Below are 21870 nucleotides of genomic sequence, written 5' to 3' on the forward strand. Positions count from 1 at the left end.
TAGGCATTTATTCTCTTATTTTATATAAATCAGCTAATGTGCATGAACAAAACAGACTTTGAGGAAAGAAAGTCACAGTTGCCACAGGAAAACAGCTTCGACATCCTCATTAGTCACCATGGGTGTTCCATTGGGAGGACTTGATATGAGGCTTTCCTCCTCATGGGCTAGTACAGATCTGGGGGAAATGTCATCAAGTACTTGATTCGGAGTGTAGCAGCTGGGGCTGTTGATTCATCAAGCCTCCTGCAGCTGGAGATGCAAGTAGTGCATTTTCATGGCCGCCACAGGTGCCCTTAGGCTAGCATTCTTCAGAGCCAGAATCCAAAAAGCCACAGAAGCTCTGAGTATTTCCCTTTCCTCAGTCACCCACATAAATGGCTTCAGGTCCTTCTGGGGAAGGCCTGAAGGAAAATTTACAGCATACACTTGTGGCAGCATTGAAGGCTTCACTCTTCCTCAGTACCTCCTCCTTTTCAACCTAGGGATCCAGTCTCCCCTCCGTCAAGAAGCTCCAGGTATCTGAACTGGATGCCAGGTCATAAATTCCCACTATGGTCTCTGTCCTCAGAACTAGAGCTTTTCTAATTATTACATACATTGATTTCTTAGTAGATTTCCCATCCATTACATTCCCAGACACCTCACGATGATTAGCAACCAGCACAGGTCCCTGCCTCTCAAGGAAATCCCTCCCACCTTCTTTCTAGATGGCCAAGTCCCACGGCCTGTCCTCTACTCTTCCAGAACCATATTGTTCTCACTGACAGCAGGGAGGGCAAATCCATGCATCATCTCCCACCATGACCTCCAGCCTGCAGAGGAGAGGTGCCACAGGACCTTTACAGGCACGCCGCTGTTCCCCTCACCTGTGCATTTCTTAATGTTTTGGTGAGGAGTATGTCTCTGGATCTTCCTTGGTGGGAGCTAAAGGAACAAAGGTAAATAATGGTATGGGACCCACTGAGAATTGGGGCTGTGGAAAAGTGGCCACTGAAGTAAGACATGCAGCTATTGTCAGATACTCAGTGCTGGAGCAGGGAGGGAGAGGAAAGAAATACAGACCTCACCTGCCTCTCACTTCCAGGCTCCATCAGGTGCCCCCCATTGCTAAACCTAACTAGAAGTGTGCACGCAGGGGAGCCAGGGATGCATTTTAGAAGGGTAAGCCCTGAGTGGCATAAGACAGAATGGAAATGAGTGGAGAGTGGATCTGTGGGAAGGAGGAGGGGATGTTATTGGGGAACAAAAGGAGAATACTAGCTAATAATGCTAGGTGACACTAATATTCCAAAGTCTGTGCTCATATTCAGAAAAGAAAGTTCAGCAGAAAGCACTAAACCAGGAGTCAAGATACTGTATTTTCAACTGTTGTTCCAACAGCCATATTATAAAGGGCCAGTTTATTTCATGCATTTCTAATTTGATCTAAAGTGCCAGGTGGCATTGGGGCTGGCACAGCCTTGCTCAATTATGTGTTGAAGAGTACACAAAGACTGCCAGGCTGAGGGAAGATGCAAGAGAATACAAGAGATGCTCTCAGGGAACAAGAAACCACACGGCCCCAGAGGCAGGGGCAGCATCAGCCACTGTTGGCTGTTCATTTCCCAGACAGAGCCCACAAGCCTCAGCCATGCTTTGCTTCTGCAAGATGCTTCTTCACCTTTTCAATAAACCTGCCTGAATTTAAGCTGATAGGGGTTTATTTCTCCTTCGTCACAAATGAAATTTTTCACCGCAACAATCTCCAATGAATTGTGGGCACAGCAGGCAGGTGCATCCCTGCTTCTGTTCCACTATCTCCCCTGTAGGTTGAAAAGGAGGAGGTACTGAATTACCTCCAAATGTTCCTCTCGCTCTGATATTCTGTGATTCTGGTTTCTTTTCAGCTACATTGTTTTTGGAAGCATGTATCCTGAGGCATCCAGTTGAACAAACTTTGTCTACTGTGTCCAGGCATTCCTGGTGGTATTTCAGACAAGACTTTCTGGGGTTGCTGCACTCACAACCACTGAACCAATTCTATGACCATCCTTTTCATGGCCACATGTTTGCTCATTTTGTGTGTACACAAAGGGAGGGGACAGACAGCAAACTTGCATGTTATAAATTGTATCATCTTAAAAAGGAAACAAGGCAACACTTTGCAATAAAACCTTAAGATGCATTAAATTTAAGCCTAATGCAATAAAGAATGCCCATAAAATTCTTATCTAAAGAATGCTTAGAAAATTGTTAAACAAGGGACATCATCATTTGAAGTGATATGAAGAAACCTTCTTAGCTAAGCATATGGGCTAGATTAGAGAGAAAAATAAAGGACCTATCTCTTCCCTGGAAAAACTACTGATAGCATCTTTCAAAAAGCTCTCTGTGTTTGAGTACACACCTTGATCCACAGGCTCACATTTGATCCCAACTGGCGGCTACTTCTTGGCATTGACATTGGATTCCCAACTAGTAAATCTTTCCAAGATCTGAGTTTCTGCAGATATGATAATTTTTTTTGACCATCCTTATCTTCAAGGGCTACCAAAAAGGAAGAATTTATTTACCTCCCCAAGGGAAAAGGTTTTACCAATGAGACACTTTCGTACCATGACCCCAGGGCCCCCCTATGCCCTGTTCACTTGAGTGCCCTATGTGGCCTGACAGAAGCTCATGCTGGTCACAGGATTTCTTACATAATTAACCTCCTTCCTGAATCCCAACTTCATGGTGGTGGTGATGACAGGTGTCCTGTATCCCAGGCTCATGTCTCTGAAGTCATCAGCCTGTCTCCAGTTAGAAAAAATTACATGTATATAGAGAGGCCTCTTTGGAAGTAGCAAAAGCTTTCTCACCTTCATACATTAATGGTTGGAATGTCCAATAGTATAAACACTTTGGGAAAAAATGTCTGGCATATTCTTACAGAACTAAACAACTACCTATTCTATGACTCGTAATTCCTAAGCATTTATCCAAGAGAAATTAAAACATATGTCCAGAAAATGATTTATACAAGAATGTTCATAGCAGTTTTATTCACAATAGGAAAAACTGAAAACATTCAAGTATCTGTCAATACAAGAATGGATCAATAAACTGTGATACATTCATTCCATGGAATGGCTAAAGAAACAAACTGTTGGCCGGGCGCGGTGGCTCACGCTTGTAATCCCAGCACTTTGGGAGGCCGAGGCCGGCGGATCACGAGGTCAGGAGATCGAGACCACTGTGAAACCCCGTCTCTACTAAAAATACAAAAAAATTAGCCGGGCGTGGTGGTGGGCGCCTGTAGTCCCAGCTACTCAGAGAGGCTGAGGCAGGAGAATGGCGTGAACCCGGGAGGCGGAGCTTGCAGTGAGCCGAGATCGCGCCACTGCACTCCAGCCTGGGTGACAGAGCGAGACTCCGTCTCAAAAAAAAAAAAAAAAAAAAAAAAAAAAAGAAACAAACTGTTGACACACAAAACAACATGGATGAATCTCAAAAACATTTTGAGTGCAATAGGAGCCATATGCAAAAGAGTGTGAGAAAAAGGATAAATAATAATGGTTTCAAGAAATGCAGAGCAGAGAGCCCAGAGGCAAAGACCTACAGGAAGGCAGGTCGGTCCCAGGCTGTGGATCCTAATTAAGAAACTCCTGCTGGATTTTGCCCAGCTCCATTTCCAAACTCTTTTAGGTCAGTGACTTCTTTGTCCCCTCCACGTTCCCTCATTTTGAACTAGAATCACTGTAGTTGTTATTCTATGACTGTCCCATCATTTCACATCAGGGACAGATAAGCTGTTTGTTCAGTTTCACAGGTTGAAGGAGGTAAGGGAATTATGTCAAGGATCTGTACTCAGAGAAGGTAGGAGCTTGAGAAGGACTCCATGAGTTATTATTGGTTGATGATGGAAAAGAGAGGTAAGGAGGAAAGCAGGTGGCCTCTGGAGTCAGAGTGTCTCCCGGCTGACAGTCAGCAAAGACAAAGGGCCCTCAGTCCCCCAGAAACAAGAATACGAAGTCTTTCAGTATCTGTAGTGAACTTGGAAAAATAGCTTGAGCTCTAGAAAAAAATATAGCCAGCCCATTCCTGGATTTTAGCCTCACATGACTCTCATCAGAGAACCCAGCCACTTCATTCCAGACTTCTGTGGTTTCAAACCACTGGTTTGTGGTAATGTGATAATAGGCAGCAAGAGAAAACTAGTACAGGTGCCTGTCTCTCCCCTTGAATTTTAATTTTAGATACATAGATGCTAACCTCTCTAAGAGAAAAAGATTCAATCAATCAATCAAAGAACTACGGTAAAAATATTGCCCTCACCTTTATGTGGCTGTTCCAGAGCCCTTGCCACCTGAAGAAGACAATGAGGGGTATTTCAGGCATGTGAAGAGTGTGGCTTTACTGTTATCAATCACATTTCTGAAAGAATAAAAATGGTTCCGTTCGGGCCATGGCTCATGTCTGTAATCCTAGCACTTCGGGAGGCCAAGACAAGTGGATCACTTGAGGTTTAGAGTTAGAGACCAACCTGGCCAATTGGATAAACCTTGTCTCTACTAAAAATACAAAAATTACCCAGGCGTGGTGGTGGGTGCCTGTAATCCCAGCTACTCAGGAGGCTGAGGCAGGAGAATCACTTGAACCCAGGAGGTGGAAGTTGCAGTGAGCTGAGATCGCACCATTGCAATCCATCCCAAGGAACAGTGCAATTATTTATCTCAAAATAAATAAATGAATAAATAAAAAATAAAGATGGTTCATTACTTAACTCCACATACTATTATATGAAAATGTATCACTTCGATTTTAATAGCAGATTTTTTTAAATTCCTTTTCTTGTGCTCACCAGACAAGGTTTGGTAGCAAATACCAGTCACCAGCACAGATGAACCAATTCAAGGAGAGCCATAAACAGGACTACTATTATGTTCCCCCAAAAACCATCCCTAGAATGCAATCTCTTCTCTACTTGTCACAAAATGAACATAATAGTCCACCACTATATAAAGTCCCAAACACGGGAAAATGTAAATACAATGAAGTCTGCTTTCCAAATATTTATTCTATTCAGACCCAGTCATGGGGACCAGGGATTAGGAAATGACTACAAAGAGGTTCAAGGGAATTTGGGAAGTGACAAAATGTGCTAAAGTTGAACTCTGCTGATGGCTGCACAATTCGATAAATCAACTTAAATCATTGAGTTGTACATTGACAATGGGTGACTTTTATAACAAGTAATTCCTTAAATGAACTTTTGGGTTTCTATTCCAACATGGAAAGAGCTAGGTGGTCATGACTTGTCCTCACAGCTAGAAAAAAGCTGAATGAACTGAAAGTCAACCCTTCTAGGGTGGACCAGAGAATTGAGGTCACAGGGAAAACTGCCACCTGAAAAATGAAAAAAACAGGCTAACACACAAGGAGTCACAGCTCACAGGGACGAGAAGCTGCTGGGGACAGCAAGTAGGAGGAGCACTTAAATGGTATTGACAGATTACTAGAAGCTCAGGGTGGCCTGGCTAGAGCACTGAAAACTCCTTGAAAACCAGACTAAGGGGGAATCTCACACATTTCCAAGTTTTACTGTAATGATCTCAACCAGGTTCTCATCATGAAGTTCAGAAAAACTCCCCGAAGTTTGGTACTACCAACTTCAGGACTTACATTAAGCTACAGTAGCCCAAATAGGGTGAAGTTGGTGAAAAGAGAAAACACACATAAATAGATCCATGGAAAAGAATACAGAGCCCAGAAACAGGCCTACATACAGCCCACTGACCTTCCATGAAGGTTTAGAGACAATTCAAAACAGCAAAGATAGCCTTTCCAACTAGTGGTGCTAGAACAGCTGGACAACCACATGCAAAAATATATATATATAAATAAATCCAGGTATGCATGTTCTACCCTTTATAAAAAAATCTTACACATAAATGTAAGGTGCAAAACCATAAGAATCCTAGGAGATAGGAGAAAATCTCGGGGATCTTGGGTTTGATGATGGCTTCTTAGATACAAAACCAAAAGCACAATCTACTAACGAAAAAACTTAAGTTGAGCCTCATTAAAATTAAAAACTTCTCCTCTGTGAAAGACACTGTTAAGAGAATGGAAAAAGCAAGTCACAGGCTGGCAGAAAATATTTACAAAATAATCTGATGGAAAAACTGCTGTCCAAATTATATGAAGAATTCTGAGAACTAAACAACACAAAGCCAAAAAAAAAAAAAAAAATAGGTGAAAGATCTGAACACCTCATTAATAAAATATACAGATGGCAAATAAGCATATGAAAAAGATGCTCAAAATCATTTGTAGTGAGGGAATTGCACATTAAAACAACAATGAGGTATCACTGTAAACCTATTAGAATGGCTAAAATGCAAAAAGGTGAACACACCAAATGCTGTCAAAGATGAGGAGCAACCAGAACTCTCCATAGCTAGTGGAAATCAAAAGAGTACAGTCACCTTGGAAAAGTTAAATTCCCTCAAAATCCTGCACATAAGTACTTAGAGCAATTTTATTCATAATTGCCAAAACTTGGAAGTACCCAAGATGTCTTTCACCAAGTGAATGAATAAACAAACTGTGTTGTAGCCATACAATGAAATCTGATTCAGTGATTTTAAAAAACAAGCTATCAAGCCATGAAAAGACATGGAGGAACTTAAAGTACACAATGCTAGAAAGAAGCCAGTTTGGAAACCTAAAAACTGTACGATTCCAACTCTAGGACATTCTTGGAAAGTCAAAAAGATAGAAATAGTAAAATGATGAGCGGTTGTCAGGGATGGAGGACAGGAGGAGCCATGAAATGGTGAAGCACAGGGAATTTTCAGCAGTGAAACTATTTTGCATGATGCTGTATTGGGGATTTAGGACATTATGTAATTGCCAAAACCCATAATCTGTGAAACTCAAAGAATGAACTCTAATGTAAACTATGGACTTTAGTTGATAATGGTGTATCAACAGTGGTTCATCAATTGTAACAAATGCACCCTACTAATACAACATACTAATAGGGGAAATTGTGTGCTGGAGGACAGGGGAGTCTAGGAGAACTCTCTGTACTATCCACTCCATTTTTCTGTAAACCTAGAACTGTTCTAAAAAATAATGTCTATTTTTTTTTTAATTAGGATGCAGCAGCCCCATATCAAGGTTTTGGTGGCATCCTGTTATTGTGTGTTAGTACTTGGCATTGAAGTGCACCAACCTGGAGTCACAGCAGTTGGAGATTTCAATGCCTGTGCCATTTACCTCTAACCCTGGGGTGCCCCTGGAATACAGCTAGCAGATCAGTTAGGTAGAAGCAGCCTCAGCAATCTAGACAGTGCAGGTTTCTGGCAAGGATAGGTACAAACCATCTGGGTGGGCAGAACTTGGTGAAGACTAGGTACCACTGCGACTCAGCAGCTGCCCCAGTGGCACCCACAAATCAAAGGAGGGGGCTGGAAGGAGCTAAGGGCTACATGACGAGCTCCCTGCCTGCAAGACAGAAGCAGCTCCAGAGATTTTGGTAAATAATGTAGGTTCCAGTACAGTGTGGTCTATTCAAAAAAGTAGAATGAAAAGGAAAGAAAAAGAGAGAGAAAAAGAAAAAGAAAAGAAGAAAGGAAGAAAGGAAAGAATAGAGGGAGGGAGGAAAGGAAGAAGGAAGGGAGGGAGGGCGGGTGGGCAGGAGAGAGGGAAAGAATAAAGAGAGAGAGAGTTGGAGGGAAGTAGGGAAGGAAGGAAGGAAGGGAGGGAGGGAGGGAGGGAGGGAGGGAGGAAATTAACAAATTTACATGAAGATGAGAACATCCGGGGGAACTTACACCACCAATATTTTCCATTAACAGGAACACACTAACTAGTTATTAGAGAGAGACGCACTACTGTAAAACCATATACTGTTTCCATGGGGTACAACCCCTTCCTCCTCCTCCGAAACACATTCTGACTCTGGCCCACTGTTGCGAGACACTGAGTCTTACCTTTGGATAAGTTCTGGTGCCCACAAGAATGAGATGAGATGATGGACTCCAGAACACCAGGCCATGACCTTCCCTGCTGCTCCTTGTCCACTCCAGAAGCTACCCGGCTGCAGTTGGGGACCCCAGCTCCTGGGTCTGACATCATCCATTCGCCATTCTCACTGGACTTCTCTCCTTGCACTGGCTCCCACTCCCCCAGGACCCAGTGGGCGACCACGTGAGAAGGACACAAACAGGCCATGCCCCTTTCTTTCTCCCCCTCTCAATGCCTGCAGTGGTGGGTTCCATTGGGTAGTGACCTGAGATTTACTCATTATGGGGCCTCTAGCCCAGACCAGGGCCTGGTACCTAATAGTCACCCCATGAATGCTCAGTGAAAGAAGGTGTCCACCACAAAGTCCTGGGGAACCAAGAATTCCACTGTGGCCCATAAATTATAAGTCCTACAGGATTCTGGAATTGGAGATGGGAAAGGCCTTCAAAAGTGGCCACTCTTTTAACCCATTATACTGGCATCTGAGCCATGTTTCCCCATCCTGGACACATCTAGAGGGCACTGCCTAAAACCAGACACATCTCCCCACCCAGGACAGTGCAGGGGCCTTAGTCTGGGGGATGCAAGTGGACAGGGAGGGGGTGAGCCACAAAAGCTGAAGAGGAGGAAGCAGGTGAAAGGGGACAGCAGGGTGGAAACACAGAGGAATGGAGGCAGAGAATGGGGGTTGAGAGGGGAAGAGACAGGAGAGGGATGCAGATCTAGCTACTAAGGAAAAGTCCTGGAGAGAACACTGTCCTCTCCTGAAGTAAAATCACTTCCCCCTGACCACGGCACTGCAGGTTGCAGGCAGCACACGCTGTGAATATTTGTTCATTCATTTAACAAATATTTATTTAGTATCTGTTTCATGCCAGTCAAGGCCCTGAGATGTTTAGGGACCTTGGCATCTTCCCTTCACATCTGAGTCATAATAAAAAGAGGACCCTCTGACCCCATCGAGCTGGCAATGCCTCGGGATTTTTACCTGTTGGATCTGGCAGCCCTTCTTGTCAGCCCACACCGTGTGAGGCTGCTCTTGGTGCACTGAATGGGGAAGTTTCTACGTCAGTGCCTCGGAGAGTCCACTGGAAGCCCTGGACAGTGGGAGTCAGTGGCACCCCAAGGATGGAGGCCAAGAGCACACAGCACTGAAGCTCCAGACACCCTCAGGAGGACGGTAAGGGACGATCAGCTGGTGAGAGCTTGGGTCACCAGGAACCTTTGCCTGGGTCTAAATAGGATTTGCCTTCAGATTGCCTATGAAATAAAAGAAAGAAGTCAAGGTTAACATCGAGATTTGGGGCTTCAGCAACTTGAAGGATGGAGCTGCCATTTACGGAGACTGGGAAGACCCAGGGAGGAGCAGGTTGAAAGGTGGTGGGGAACTAGAGTTGGTTGGGTTTCTGTCGTATGTAATCAACAGTCCTGACCACCTGTAATCCTGGCACTTTGGGAAACCGAGATGGGCAGATCACGAAGTCAGGAGATCAAGACCATCCTGCCTAACATGGTGAAACCCCATCTCTATTGAAAATACAAAAAATTAGCCGGGCGTGTTGGCAGGCACCTGTGGTCCCAGCTACTTGGGAGGCTGAGGCAGGGGAACAGCATGAACCCGGGAGGCGGAGGTTACAGTGAGCTATCTTGTCACTGCACTCCAGGCTGGGTGACAGAGTGAGACTCCATCTCAAAAAAAAAAAAAAAACAGTCCTGACCAGCCTGGGCACCATAGTAAGACCCCATCTCTGAAAATAAAAAATGAAAAATTAGCTGAGCATGGTGGTACACACTTGTAGTCTCAGCTACTCGGGAGGCTGAGGCAGGAGGCTTCCTTGAGCCTTGAGTTAGAGGTTAGTGAGCTATGATGACACCACTGCACTCCAGCCTGGGGGGAAAAAATAAAGAGTCCTGACTAAATACTTGAGTAGCCAGGGAAGTTTTCACAAAGTATTTGAGGCAGATCTTAGTGAACAAGAATTTGATTATTTCTGTTAGGGAATTAAGAGAGTATGGGTGTAGTTAGTTAATGCTTATTGAACTATCTTTGGAATCTCATCTATTGGTCTATCTGGTCAATCTGTACACGTATATTCTATACACTGTCTCACTGAGCTTTCAGTAGGTTATGCTACACATACAAAGGTTTATTTTTCATTGACATATACTTTTTTGGCAGGTTGACTATGATTCTGCTCTATACAAGCTATTTTATTTGTTAGGTGGTGAAAACTGTGATACTTGGAGATTGTTGAATATGGTATTAGTATGTTATTCATTCATTCATTTAACAAATATTTATTCAATATCCGTTTCATGCCAGGCAAGGTCAAGTACTGAGAATACAGTGGTGAATAAAAGAGACAAAATCTCTAATTTTCAGGAGCTTATGTTGAAAATGAGATTGAACACATACAAAATAATCATAATAACAATAATGAATACTATATTTACAAATAATAGCTGTAAGACATTTTAGCACCTGTTTTAAATTAGAAAAATATAAAAATTATTAAAACTAAAATGGCCAGATGTGATGGCTCACACCTGTAATCCCAACACTTTGGGATGCTATGGTGGGAGAATCAAGTGAGCCCAGGAGTTTGAATCTAGTCTGGGCACCATAGGAAGACCATGTCTACAAAAAATAAAAAATTAGCCAGGCATGGTTGTGCATGCCTGTAATCCCAGCACTCTGGGAGGCTGAAGCAAGCAGACTACTTGAGCCCAAGAGTTCAAGGCCAACCTGGGAAACATGGTGAATCCCCATCTCTACAAAAAATACAAAAATTAGCCAGGCATGATAGCACATGCCTATAGTCACAGCTACTCAGGAGGCTGAGGTGGGAGGAATGCTTCAGCCAGGAGGTGGAGGTTGTAGTGAGCTGAGATTATGCCACCACATTCCAGCCTGGGCAATAGAGTGAGACCCTGTCTGGAAAAAAAAATGCAAAAACTAAAATAAAATTGCTACAAGGTTAATACAGAAAAATGAGTTCATATTCTTAGGCTAGGCTTGATTTCTTCTTTTTCTTTCACTTTCTTTCTTTCTTTCATTCTGTCTGTCTCTTTTTTTGTACAAGATAGAGTCTTACTCTGTCAACCAGGCCAGAGTGCAGTAGCACAATCTTGGCTCACTGCAAACTCCGCCTCCCAGGTTCAAGCAATTCTCCTGCCTCAGCCTCCTGAGTAGCTGGGATTACAGGTGCCCACCACCACACCTGGCTAATTATTGTATTTTTAGTAGAGACAGGGTTTCACCATGTTGGCCAGGCTGGTTTCATACTCCTGACCTCGTGATCCACCTGCCTAGGCCTCCCAAAGTGCTGGGATTACAGGTGTGAGCCACTGCACCTGACCAGGCATTGATTTCTTAAACAGGACACAATAAGCAGTAACCATAAAGGAAAAGATTGATAAGAGTATATTTCATTAAGGTTAACACAGAAAAATGTGTTCATACTCTTAGACTAGGCATTGATTTCTTAAACAGGACACAAAAAGCAGTAACCATAAAGGAAAAGATTGATAAGAGTATATTTCATTAAGGTTAACACAGAAAAATGTGTTCATACTCTTAGACTAGGCATTGATTTCTTAAACAGGACACAAAAAGCAGTAACCATAAAGGAAAAGATTGATAAAGTATAATTTCATTAAAATTAAGAAACTCCACCAGGTGCAGTGGCTCATGCCTGTAATCTCAACACTTTGGGAGGCCGAGCCAGGTGTATCACTTGAGCCCAGGAATTCCAGACCAGCCTATGCAATATGGCAAAACCCCCATGTCTACTAAAAATATAGAAAAACAGCTAAGCATGGTGGTGGTCCCCTGTAGGTCCCAGCTACTTAGGGCCTGAGGCAGGAGGATCACCTGAGCCTTGGGAGGTCGAGGTTGCACTGAGCTGTGATTGTACCACTGCACTCCAGCCTGGGCAACAGAGTGAGATCTTATCTCAAAAAGAAAAAAAATTAGAGAATCTCCGTTCATGAAAAAACACCATTAAAAGAGTGAAAACGCAAGCTGCAGTTTGAAAAAAGAGAAATGCAATTCATATATATCCTAGAAAGGATGCATATCCAGAATAAAGTATTACAAATCAACAGAAAATCATATCAATGAAAACTGGATAAAAAGATTAAACAGTCACTTCATAAAAGAGGACATATAAATGGCAATAAAAGATACTCAATCTCAATACCAGGAAAATGGAAGTTGGACCCACATTGATGTATTACTGTACCTCTACTAGAATAACAAAATAATTTTTAACTGACAAGCATCAGCAAGGATGTGGGGTAACCGGAATATTCCCTGCTAATTGGTAAAACCACTTTGGGAAAATGTTCGGCAATATGTAATACTAAAGTTTTATCATTCATGTAGCTCTAAAACCAACAATGCCACTCCTACATATATACCCCAATATAGTAATGTTCTATTTGTTAATCTGTGGTGGTTCATTTAGTAAAAACTCATGACCTGTACTTTTTTTTTTTTTTTTTTTTTTTTTTTGAGACAGGGTCGCACTCTGCCATCCAGGCCAGAGTGCACTGGCATGATCACCGCTCACTGCAATCTCAACCTCCCAGGCTCTGTTGACCACGCAGTTAATTTTTGTATATTTAGTAGAGATGGCATTTTGCCGAGGCTGGTCTGGAACTCCTGGGCTCAAGTGATCCGCCCACCTTGGCCTCCCGAAATGCTGGAATTACAAGGTGTGATCTACCGCGCCCAGACCACCTGCACATTTAAAATTGTGAACTTCCTCTGTATTCTTCAGTAACTTTTCGAAGATTTCTTTGACACAAAGTTCTCAGAAATCTTAAAGCTAGGATTTTAGAATAGAAAAAAAAAAGAGCTTTTGGTTCACTGGTGAAATTTTACTAATTAAATTTAAAAACAAAAAGAAAGTTATTAATGCATATCACCTCAGAACAAAGATTAAAAAACTACCAGCACATCAGTTTTCTTTAACTTCGTGATGCAGTGGGATTCATTCTTTCGGCAAAGAAAGGATGAACAACACTGTAACTCAAAGAAAAGATACCACTGCAAGAAAAGGCCTTTTTTTTTCTTTTTTTCTTCTTTTTTTTTTTTTTTTTTTAGAGGGAGTCTCCTTCTGTTGCCCAGGCTGGAGAGCAGTGACAAGATAGCTCGGCTCACTGCCACCTCCGCCTCCCGGGTTCAAGCGATTCTCCTGCCTCAGCCTCCCGAGTAGCTGGGATTACAGGCACCCGCCACCACGACTGGCTAATTTTTTGTATTTTTAGTAGAGACGGGGTTTCACTGTGTTAGCCAAGATGGTCTCAATCTCCTGACCTCGTGATCCGCCCGCGTCAGCCTCTTAAAGTGCTTCTTTTCGAAAGTAGCTCCACCAGCAAAAGGTAGGAGGAAAGCGAGGAAACCATTCCAAAAGTCTTGGTTAACTCTTGGGTGAAAGGAAGCCAAATGTGATGCTCTAAGAAGCCTCAAGGAAAGACAGACAGACAGGCACAGGAAAATCACAGCAACTCTTTGGACTGCAAACACCAACACCACAGTCCAACCTACCAGAAGTCCTGCGGTGAATTTGAGGCTTGCCCCGCTACTCATGAGGTGATTCAGTGATGGCTACAAACGCTCCTCACGTGCATCCTGGACCTGGCACACCTGGCTTGCCTATCACCAGCCTGGAGACACCGCCAGGAGTACAATCCCTGAGGCCAATAAAGACCCCAACTTTGCAAGTCAGGGGCGAGAGCACTCTTGCCCCTCAGTTTCCCAGAAGGAATCGCCTCGCGGGTGGGGTGCAGGGTCCGTGTACTCCGCAAGACTTCCGAGGACGTGCCCCCGAAGCTGCTCCGTCCCTCCACCCCCTGGGATGCCACAGAACACCCTCCAGCGAGTTTCTTCCCCAGAGCCCACGAGAGGAGGGCTGCGGGCGGCAGCCGCAGGCGAGGAATCCAGCGCAGGGAAAGTAAGCCCCGGGGGGTCCGGCAGGGCCCGGCGCGTCCGCCCCATTCGCGTGGTTAAACTTGCGGGGGCCCCCGCGCGCCGCGCCTCAGCCCAGCTGCGCGCCCGCAGGTCCCAGACTTGCCGCCCGCCTGGCCTGGCGCGGCGCCCTCACCTCGGAACGCTGGGTGGACTTCGCAGTAAACCTTAACTTCCCATCCAGGCGGCAGCGGCGCAGTGGTGCCGCGGCCTCGCTCCTGGCACCGCAGGTCGCCCGTCCCGCGTTCCCAAAAGCACCAGGCTCACTCAGAAGCTCAGGCAGCCTCGCGACCCTCACCTACCCCTCCCAGCACCGCGGCTGTCTCTACCGCCGCCCAGCGCAGGCGTAGCAGGGACCTTAAAAGGACCCAGCCGCCTCTACCGCACAACCGGTTAGAGCAGGTTAGGGGCCGCAGGGGCCGAGAAAACGAGTAACGGAGGACCGAGTGCAGCGGGGACGGGGAAATCCCTGTCTCCCCTCCGCCTCTTTTTCAAAGCACCAGCCCTTGACCCTGCAATTCGCTGATTTCCCTGGCCACTTGAACTTCCCCTGCCATGATAAAGAGGCGGGAGACACACCCCCTCGGGAGCCGGGAGCGACCTGGCGTTTAGGACTCCAGGCCTCCCGCTTCCGCACCGCCCCATAGTCTGACTTCCTGGCCCGGGCCGCAGACGCCCAGGCTTCAGAAGGCAGTCCCAGCTCCCCCGAGAGGTGGCCTTAGGTCACTCGCAAAAACAGTAACCAACGTGTCGATGGCACTTGTATTTTCTAATTTAAATTTATAACACATTTCGCAGATGGGCTTCCACTGAAATAAGCCTTTGAGAAAAAGAAAAACTTTTTTTTTTCAACAAGATTAGGAAATACCAAGACATACGAAGTAAAGCCATGACGTCCACCCAGCTAAAAACTTCGAAAACTTGAAATTTTATCTAAGGCAAATGTTTGCATAACTTTAGGTCGTGCCATTATTTAAAGTCAATTTCAATTAACAATTTCATTGCAATTGAATCCATCTTCTATAAGAAAACTAAGATACATCCCTGATAATCTACCTCTCCCCTCCTATATTCCATCCTTCAGCAAATCCTACTGGTTTTTACCTTCCAAATTTTCCTTGAATCTGTCCTCTTCTATCTCCGCCATCACCACCCTAGTCTAGGCTACCTTCACCTGGGGAGTGGGGGTGGAGGGACTACTGACTTAGTCTCCCTGTGGTTTACCCATATCCCCTTTATCGCCTCTCTAATCTCAACACAACAGGCAGAGTGGCTTTTTCAAAATATAATGTAAACCCTGTCACTTCCCAGCCCAAACCACTTAAACACCTTCCCATTCTCTTAGACAAAACCTCCTAACTAGCCAAGCCCTGAATGGCCAGGCGCCTTGCCCACCTCTCCATCTCTTCTCACAGGTCAGACCAATTCCATTCTTTTCTGTCTGCTCCAGCCAAACTGGCTTCTTTTACTCCCTATTTACCCAGCTTCCTCGACTCCATAGAGCTTTTGCTTATGATTTGCTCGGTGCCTGAAGATTCTTCCAACCCTCATCCTTCTGACAACAGCTGTAGTCTCCACCTCTGAGAGGCAACTTCTGACCTCCCTACGGTGGTCCCTTACTCCTATCACGTTGCATAAAACTGTAATCGAGTGGTTATGTTGGGGAATGTTTTACCATCAGCTCCGTAAGTCCAGGATTTGGTTTTGTTTGGCTCATGGTTGTATTTCCACATTTGTGAAATACACATTTGTTCATAAATGAGAACAATAGATGTTAGAAGTTGAAGTAAATTTGGCATAAAGTCAGAGAAAGGTAAAATGTCACAATCTGATATTTATAGTCAGAATCTAAAAACTTCAGTTATATTAAAACTGATTTTATATCGTTTTAGGCTGGATTGTCGCAGGGATTCTTTCAGTAATCTTTAAAACTGGGTTCTCAAGAGCGTTGTATAGACACCTGAATTAATAATGATAGCCATGGGATGGTCCACATAAAACTAATAATATTGGTTGCTTCAAGAGAGGAAGACTGAGCCAGGCACAGTGGCTCATGCCTGTAATCCAAGCACTTTGGGAGGCCAAGGCCGACAGATCATTTGAGCTCAGGAGTTTGACACTAGCCTGGGCAACTTGGTGAGTCCCTGTCTCTACACAAAATACAAGCAAAATTAGCTGGGTGTGGTGGACACCTGTAGTCCCAGCTATTTGGGAGGTTGAGGTGGGAGGATTGCTTGAGCCCAGAAAGTTGAGAGGCTACAGTGAGCCATGATCACACCACTGCACTCCAGCCTGTATGGCAGAGCAAGATCCTGTCAAAAAAAAAAAAAAAGAGAGAGAGAGAGAGAAAGAATCTTGACTGGTGGCTACTGGTGGGAAGGAGGTTTTTACTACATCCCCAATTGGATCTTTTTATTTTAAAGTATGTGAAGATAAATAAATGACACAGAAGAGTGCATACCATGCCATTTATTTGAAATTCCAGAAAAGGCAAAATTAATCTGTGGTGAAAAAATCATAACAGCGGTTCCTTCCAGCAGGGGATTCACTGGGAAGGTACACAAGAGAAATTTCTGGGTGCTAAAAATGGTCTGTCTTGATAAGGGTATGAATTACATAAGTGTATTCATTCATCAAAAAATTCAGTTAACATTTCAATGAATGTAAATGTTACCTTAAAAACTACAAACATAATTTAAAATTTAAGATCTAGTAGCTAACACCTAGTTGAGTGCTCAATGTGTATGGGGATTGGCCAAAGCTATAAATACACGATTTTGTTTAGTCCTCATACTGTCCTCACAAGGTAGGTATTATTATCATAATCCCCTTGCATATGAAGAAGCCCAAATTTAGTAAATACTAAATAACTTGCCTTAATTTACACCCCCTGGAAAATGGGGGAAGAGCTTTGAAAACCATCAGTCAAATGCCAGAAGTTAATAAACATTAGACCCTACAGCACTGCTCTGAAATTGTAATATTTTTGGCATATTGAGGTTTATGTGTTTATTTTATGTCATTATTTTAAAGACTGGGTCTTGGCTGGGCATGGTGGCTCACGCCTGTAATCCCAGCACTTTGGGAAGCCAAGGTGGGTGGATCACTTGAGGTCAGGAGTTCTAGACCAGCCTGGCCGACATGGTGAAACCCCATCTCTACTAAAAATACAAAATCAGCTGAGTGTGGTGATGCATGCCTGTAATCCTAGTTACTTGGGAGGATGAGGCAGGAGAATCACTTGAACCCGGGAGGGGGAGGTTGCAGTGAGTCAAGATTGTGCCACTGCACTCCAGCCTGGGCCTGGAGTGAGAGTGAGACTCCATCTCAGAAAAAAAAAAAAAAAAGACTGAATCTCACTATGTTTCCCAGGCTGCACTTCGACTCTTGAATTCAAGCCATCCTCCTGCCTAGGCGTCTTGAGTAGCTGGGACTACAGGCACACATTATCATGCCCAGTATTTTGTCTTAAGTTTCTAAGCAGTCCCAGCACTGCACAGTAGCTGTTCAATGTATTTTGAGTGAATGATTAAAAACAAGCTTGGTGTTGATTTTATTGCTACAATTTATATTTACACATGTAATATTTATATTATATGCTTTCTCTATATTTATATGTGTGTACGTATGTAATCGGCACCAACTTAGCATTCCGTGCTTAAGTGCCTGAGATGTATCTCAGATGAATAGGCCTGAGGAGAGAAGCTTCTGTCATTAGCTGTGGCCCTGCAGCACTGATCCTTATTTACCCCTTTCTTTCACTCACCCTGAGCACGTCAATTTATTTGGTGAAAGAGCTTACACTTTAACATCTCACTGAAATAGCTCATTCCAAAGAAAGAGCTAATTCTAACCTCTCACAAGTGCTTGAGGATTTGCATAAGTGAAATTTCACTGTGTGAGTTTCACCCAACACCACCTCTGCTCCAGCTCCTGCTACTCTACTGCTCATACCGTGGAACTCCACAGGTGGAGTAGAAGATGGAGGATTCATGGTGCAGCGTGCAGCAGTATCCTCCTCAGAGAGAGTTTTATTTGCAGTAAATTCGGTGTGCAATAGGCAAAGCAACGAAGAGTCAAGGTGAGGCAGGAGAGCAGCAGAGGGAAGTGGAAGTTGGATAAAGGGCGAACTGAGTAGGAGCAGAAGCAGAATAAAGAGGTGGGTGAGCCTAAAAGAAAACCTAGGCAATACCATTCAGGACATAGGCATAGGCAAGGACTTCATGTCTAAAACACCAAAAGCAATGGCAACAAAAGCCAAAATAGACTAATGAGAGCTAATTAAACCAAAGGGCTTCTGCACAGCAAAAAAAAAAAAAAAAATTATCATCAGAGTGAACAGGCAACCTACAGAATGGGAGAAAATTTCTGCAATCTACTCATCTGACAAAGGGCTAATATCCAGAATCTACAAAGAACTCAACAAACTTACAAGAAAAAAACAAACAACCCCATCAAAAACTGGGCAAAGGATATGAACAGACACTTCTCAAAAGAAGACATTTATGCAGCCAACAGACACATGAAAAAATGCTCATCATCACTGGTCATCAGAGAAATGCAAATCAAAACCACAATGAGATACCATCTCACACCAGTTAGAATGGCAATCATTAAAAAGTCAGGAAACAACAGGTGCTGGAGAGGATGTGGAGAAATAGGAACACTTTTACACTGTTGGTGGGACTGTAAACTAGTTCAACGATTGTGGAAGACAGTGTGGCAATTCCTCAAGGATCTAGAACTAGAAATACCATTTGACCCAGCCATCTGATTACTGGGTATATACCCAAAGGATTATAAATCATGCTGCTATAAAGACACATGCACACGTATGTTTATTGTGGTACTATTCACAATAGCAAAGACTTGGAACCAACCTAAATGTCCACCAATGACAGATTGGATTAAGAAAATGTGGCACATATACACCATGGAATACTACGCAGCCATAAAAAACGATGAGTTCATGTCCTTTGTAGGGACATGGATGAAGCTGGAAACCATCATTCTCACAAAAAACCAAACACCGTATGTTCTGACTCACAGGTGGGAAGTGAACAATGAGAACCCTTGAACACAGGAAGGGGAACGTCACACACCAGGGCCTGTCGTGGGGTGGGGGGAGGGGGGAGGGATAGCATTAGGAGATATACCTAATGTAAATGACAAGTTAATGGATGCAGCACACGAACATGGCACATGTATACATATGTGACAAACCTGAACGTTGTGAACATGTACCCTAGAACTTAAAGTATTAAAAAAAAAAAAGGTGGGTGAACAAGAAGCAAGATAAGCAGAAGTTGAGCAGCAAAAACAAAAGTGAGATGGAGTAGTGAGTAAAAGCTTATGGCTGGCAGGATCCAGAGCAAACCAGTAAGAGGCAGCTCATCAGAGATAGGCACGGGTGTGAGAGAGAAAAAGTAGCCCTAAAGTGACCCCGTATGATAATCAGCTCATTAAAGCTAATGCATATGTACTGCATATCATGGGTGTACTTAAAATTATGGGATGAAGGTGACCGGGAAGCACACAGGGGCCAAATAACTAAGCAACCCACCTATCAATCGGAAGGCACATGCTGGGTAGAGATTAGACAGCCCCAGGAAGAGAAAAAAAAAAAAAAAAACATATAAAAAGACCCAAAGCCCAAAGTTCACCAAACTGATGCTGATCTCATTTTGCAGAAGTTAGCCTGCTCTCCCCTCTCTGAGAGTGTTACTGTGGTTAATAAGTCTTTTGCTGCTTTGCTACGTGTGTGTTTGTGTGTCACATCCAATTCTTTGTTCGAGACACCAAGAACCTGGGACTTCACAACACCAGCCAGTAACAAAGATATGTAAGCTTGGGAGGGAGGAAAGAAAGAAGGGAGCAAGAGGAGATTCAGGCATGAGATGCATTCACCCTGTGAGCTGAACCCAGGTCTCCAGCGTGGGAGTTGACAATTCTATTACTGAACCATCAATGCTCCATGTGTTATAACCTCTCATGTTTTTTGTTTGTTTGTTTTGTTTTGCTTTGCTTTGCTTTGTTTTGTTTTTTTAAAAAGAGAATCTCTAGTGCTATGGGCAGGCATGAATAGGCAGGGAGGATGGAGGTGGGAAAGTTCTATAATAGGCTTACACAGATATTTTTGGAAAACAGAGCTAACAAAGCAACAGGCACTTGAAGCAAAGGCTTGCCCTAAACCTTCTGCTGTTTGCCAAAGGAAGAAATTTTGGAGTGAAATTTTCACTTTCTCTCTTGTGTAGATCTCTGTAAGACACAAAAGTTTGGATGACAGTCATTTTGATTCTCGGACTTTACTAGAGACTCCAAAGACGCATCTGAGGAGAAAAGCTCTGGGTCCCTGGGATGACTGTGCCACTCAACATAGCCTCCTGGAGTGGCCAAAGAGTGTGGTTGAAAAAAGAAATACTGGAGTGAACTTTCACTCACTCCCACTTTTGTAGGTTTCTTAAAAACATAAGTTTAGAAACAAGATACTTGGCTTTTTCAAATGACTCAAAAGAAGTGTAGATGAAGAGAAGCTCGATCATCCCACAGATCTTTTGGAGTAACCTGGACACACCCCTAAATCTCCAGCTCCTGGGTCTTTGAAAGCCCGTTTGTCTCAGGGTTGGGAGGAAAGTGTTTGGAAAGCACCAAGGCAGGAGTTGGCAAAAAGATTACCTCATCAGTGAGGAAATGAAATTTCCAGAAGTTTTCACAAGATCTGGGACCAGAGACAAAGGCCTGGATGAATGTCCTATGCAAACCTTTTTTAGAACCACGGCTTCAGAGTTCTTCCAGAGACTCTTCAAAATTAGATCTGGTGAAACCGCTCCTAGTGGTGGATTGGTAGTTCAGCAGCAGAAATTTTTTCTCCCAATGGGAGACTGGGTCCCACTGGTGGCCATGCAGGCCTTCTTACCCTTCAGGCAGGAAGGACTACTACGTTCCTACCCAACAAAGTTATTATATTACCCAGGCTGTACTGCATTTATGGGCCTTGGTCGTGGCAGCTAGAAGCTAACCTGAGGGGCGTGCCACCTCTGGAGCATTCTCTGCGCTCGAACTAATCCTGGAATTTACAGTTCCTGTGCTTGAAGCCTGTCCTTGAAAGTGGGTAGTGTTTCCAGTGGGTTGCTGTAGTTTTGAATACTGGGAATTAAAACCTTTGCTACTTTCATCTAGTCTCCCGGGCAAACCCCTGGGTAACCCAAAGGCCATCAGACGGATTCCCGTGCTGGGCCTTCCACTGCCTTAGGCCACGTGTCACTATGGAGCAAAGATCAAGAAGGTGAGAAGCTGCGGGGTCCGGGGAGACTCTTTGGTGGTTGGTCGGAGAGGCTTCAGCGGCCCAAGGAGAAGGGAAGCGTGTGGGGAGGTATCCACATAGAGATGAGGGCCTCGGGCGGAGACAGTCTCACGCAGAGGTATGCCCAAACACCGAGTTACTTAACCTCATCAACCACCTTGGCATCCGCGCCTTCGTGGGCCCGTAGGTCTTCCAGGAGGGATTCTGTGTTCCTGGTATTGTGTGTCAACAGGTGTTAGCCTGATATTTGTATTTTTAATGAGAGAAAACGAACTACAGAATTTGTGAGTTTTGCTTTTTTTCTGGTTTTGCTTTATACCTCTTGGACACTCCTTCCAAAGGATTCCGATCTGAGGGACATTGGGGTGTGACTATGGTAGAAAAGGGGTGGTTAATTTTCATCCAAAAATCTTTGGCGGATTCCCTTGCTCTCCCACTGCCCAGTCTAACAGTAGTTTAAAACAGAAGATCAGCAACATTTGGAGAGGTTTTTTTTCTCTGCGTTCTAATGATAAACTTGATTTATTCAATTCCAAAAGTTTCCTTATTCTGAGGTTGTCTTTCTATATTTTGAGTAGAAAACCATGGCCATACT

At 44.0% G+C, this 21870-nt stretch overlaps 1 long non-coding RNA gene across 1 annotated transcript; it reads right to left on the minus strand.

Moving 5' to 3' along the window:
* Window positions 1-2454: 2454 nt before the first annotated feature.
* On the minus strand, window positions 2455-14286 carry LOC134734288 (uncharacterized). The gene is made up of 3 exons (XR_010117564.1): window positions 14109-14286; window positions 4300-4330; window positions 2455-2529 (listed from the first exon to the last, which is right to left on the minus strand). It is a non-coding gene; the product is annotated as an uncharacterized lncRNA (long non-coding RNA).
* Between the last annotated feature and the right edge of the window lie 7584 nt (window positions 14287-21870).

This window comes from Symphalangus syndactylus, chromosome 12 (genome assembly GCF_028878055.3).
Source record: "Symphalangus syndactylus isolate Jambi chromosome 12, NHGRI_mSymSyn1-v2.1_pri, whole genome shotgun sequence".
In the NCBI taxonomy this organism is placed as follows: Eukaryota; Metazoa; Chordata; class Mammalia; order Primates; family Hylobatidae; genus Symphalangus; species Symphalangus syndactylus.